The following is a 3873-nucleotide window of genomic DNA, read 5'->3' as shown; positions in this document are numbered from 1 at the left end:
TCTATACTCAATATCATATTCACTGAGCTCTATGGCCCATTTGGCCAATCGCCCTGACTGGCTAGGGCTGTGCAATATCATTCGTAATGGTTGTGAGGTCATTACGACGATTGAGTGCGATTGGAAGTAAGGTCGCAATTTTCTGGCAGCTGTTCACAACTGCCAGAGCTAATTTTTCCATTGCAGGGTACCTTGTTTCGGCGTCTATCAAACTCTTACTGGTGTAATAGACAGGTCTTTGTTCGTTTTGTTCCTCTCGTACCAGCACGCCGCTAACTGCAGCAGTCGATACAGCGAGGTACAGTATAGTGGCTCTCCTACTACAGGTTTGGATAGGATCGGAGGTTCGGAGAGGTAAGCTTTCAATTGTTTGAAGGCTTCCTCACATTTCTCGTCCCATAGGAACTTCTTATTATTTCTTAGAAGTTTGTAGAATGGGAGGCACTTATCGGTGGACTTGGATATGAATCGATTTAACGCTGCGATTCGTCCGGTCAATCTCTGTACCTCTCTGGTTGTCTCGGTGACGGCATTTCTAGGAAGGTTGCTATCTGCTGCGGGTTGGCTTCAATGCCTCTTTCGGTTACGAGATAGCCTAGGAACTCGCCTGAGGGTACCCCGAAAGTACATTTAGTGGGATTGAGCTTCATATCGTACTTGTTAAGGATATCGAAGCATTCCCTTAAGTGGGAGATATGGTCTTCTCCAGCTGAGGATTTGACTAGCATATCGTCAATATAGACCTCCATGGTTTTTCCAAGTTGTCCAGCAAACATCTTATTTACTAACCTCTGATAGGTAGCTCCTGCGTTTTTTATCCGAATGGCATAACCTTGTAACAATAGGTCGTTCGGTTATGAATGCGGTTTTCTCCTGGTCCTCAGGATCCATCATGATTTGGTTGTATCCTGAGAAGGCATCCATGAAGGATAGGAGTCGATGGCCAGCTGTTGCTTCAACCACGGTCGATGTGAGGTAACGGGAAGCTGTCTTTAGGACAAGCTTTGTTCAGGTCTGTGAAGTCTACACAGATTCTCCATTTCCCGTTTTTCTTTTTACCACTACTGGGTTAGCTAACCAATCAGGGTAGTGTACCTCTCGAATGGATCCAGCTTTCGTAAGTCGGTCAACTTCGTCGTTAACAGCTTGAGCCTTTTCGAGGCCTAGCTTGCGACGCTTTTGTTTGATCGGTTTGAAAGTAGGGTCTACTTTAGCTTATGGGTGGTGACGTTCGGATCATCTATGCCTTTCATGTCGCTGGTGGACCATGCAAAGGTTTTGACATTGCTTTTCAAGAAATCAATGAGCTCCTTTTTGTCTCGAGGAGGTAGCTCGGATCCGATGCTCACCTGTCTTTCAGGATCTGAGTCGTCGATGCAAACTTTTTCGGTGAGGTTCTTGGGGGGACCTCGAATATTTTGTTGCATTTCGCGACCCTCCTGGATCTGTAATTGCTATTGGGGGGATTTTTGAGGATTTCGAATCCTCCCAAATAGCAGATCCTGGATATCTTCTGGCTACCGTGTACGGTAGTTATCCCTTCGGGTGTTGGGAATTTTACGCATTGATGATACGTCGAGGCTACTGCCTTCATTTTGTGAATCCAGGGTCTTCCCAGGATCGCATGGAACGGGGAAGGTCTGTCGATGACTACTAAGTTGGTCATTTTCATTATTCCGCCAGCTATGACTGGGAGCTTGATAGTCCCCAATGAGGTAGCTGTTTCTCCGGAGAAGCCTACGAGGTTAGCTTTTTGGCCAATAATTTCGTAGTCGTCTATTTCCATCCCTTTTAGGGTGTTATAGAAAATAAGGTCGACAGAGCTTCCTGTGTCTATCATGAGTTTAGGGACCTCGTATCCTGCGATGTTCAGGGTGACAATCAACGCATCATCGTGAGGTCTGTCGAGGTTTGAGGTCTCGCTTTCCCAGAAAGAAATCTTAGTATTGGACTCGGGGTTAGGAGGCTTAGGTCCAGTGTTAGACACAGCCTTCCGTACGTGATTCTTAATGGAATTGACGGAGTCTTGACATATGTCTGATCCTCCAAGGATACAGTCCACCCTCGAGTCGGGGCTCGATTGAGGGGACGGTTTGCTCAAGAGAGCCTCGACTTGTAAACTTTTTCCTTGGGGGAATTTTCCAAGAATCATGTCAACTCTTTTCTTGGGAGCTGGAGGTGGCGAATCGGTCTCCTTCTCAGGTGACCTCTCGCGCTTTGGGAGGTGTCTCTGGAACCTCTTTTCTGATAAGGTGGTGGCTTTTTAAGGTCCACGCCCTTTATTTCTCCAGCTGCGAATTTAGCTGCCAGTTGTCGTTGGAGGTCCCAACATTCCTCAGTTGAGTGCCCTTCTCGATCATGATAAGAGCAATGTTTGTTTTTATCAAAGCCTTTTGACCAGGGAGTTTTTGTTCGCTGCGGCGACAGGTTTCTCTTCCTTGTCTTCCTCGATTGCGTAGGAATGTTCTCCCTGAGTTTGGTTGTTTCGGGGGTTCCCCTTTTGTGAGGTCCCTTTGCCTCAGAGGATTCACCTTTTGAGTGATTCTGAGGCTTCTTGTGGAGTTTATCCAATGCGGCTGTTTCCTCCTCCAAAGTAATGTATCTGGTGGCTTTATGAAGAGCATCATCGATAGTTGGAGGAGTATTGAGTGTTAACTCTGACCAGAATTTCGATTTATAGAACAGACCTCTCCTAAGAGCCTCGATGGCGACTAGGTCGTTAGGATTCGAGAGCTTAGTTCTTATTGCCCTGAATTTCTCGATGTAAACTCGTAGTGAGTCCCCCATTCCTTGTCTGACCTTCCAAAGGTCGGCTTCAGAGCTTGTTTCAGGATATGGTCGAGTACTGCTTCATGAAGGCGTTAGTTAGCTGATCGAAACTATCTATCGAGGCTGGTTCGAGACCAGAGAACCACTCAAGGGCTGTTCCGACCAAATTCGGCGAATGTCCTGCAGTAACCTGCTTCGCATTCTTCCTGTGTAAAATGGGCTTTAACGATTGCCAGTCGGAAAGCTCTCAAATAGGCCTTTGGGTCAGAAGTCCCGTCATACTCGGGAATTCTGATTTTTCGGGTATCCCTTATGTAGGAGCTGGCAATTCTGTCAGTGAATGGAGTTCCACGTTTTCTTCGATCAAACTATCGATTTCGGGAGCTGAGCTCGTAGCTTTATGGACTTGAGCTCCCAATTTTTGGAGAGCTGCATGAGTTCGTTCCATATACCTACGGATAGCTTCAGGTCCTTCCATAGGTAGGATTTCGGGTCGGTACCCGACGGGCAGGTTCCTGACGGAATCGTGTGGGCTCATCCTCCCATGCAGTTGGGGGCTAAATCGCTCACCAGCTCTCGGGTTATCGGAATCTATCCGTTGATACCGGTCCCCATTTGGGGTTGAGCCTCTGGTTTGATAAACCGGAGCTGCTGTCCTACCTTCGGATGGGAGGGATACTCCTGCCCCGGATCTAAATTCAGTCGGCGGAGGAGGTAGACGAGAGCTCCGATCAGCGACCTGACCGGATGCGGAACTGGTTGTTGCCACGTTGCTTCCCATAGCACTGGTGATAGGTGGGTTAAACACGGGAGCTGTCCCAGTATGAGGTGTCTGGAAAGCCGATCCCTGTCCTGCGGAGCAGTGCTATCAGGGGAAAAATCTAAACGTCCTCGGGGGAATGAGGGATCAGTCAATCGATCTCGGAAAGTGACCCCCGGAGTTTGACGTCGAGGGTGGCTGGGTTGTTGTGTCTAGAGATCTTGTTATCTCTTCGAATCGTTGCTGTCGAACAGCTAGCTGATGCATCGTACGCTCACTTTCCTGAGCTTTGTCTACTAGTTGCATCATCATCTGACGAATCTCAGAAAGCTGAGCCTCCGTTT

Source organism: Raphanus sativus, unplaced genomic scaffold, assembly GCF_000801105.2.
Source record: "Raphanus sativus cultivar WK10039 unplaced genomic scaffold, ASM80110v3 Scaffold3164, whole genome shotgun sequence".
Lineage (NCBI taxonomy): Eukaryota > Viridiplantae > Streptophyta > Magnoliopsida > Brassicales > Brassicaceae > Raphanus > Raphanus sativus.
This window is presented reverse-complemented; position numbering follows the sequence as displayed.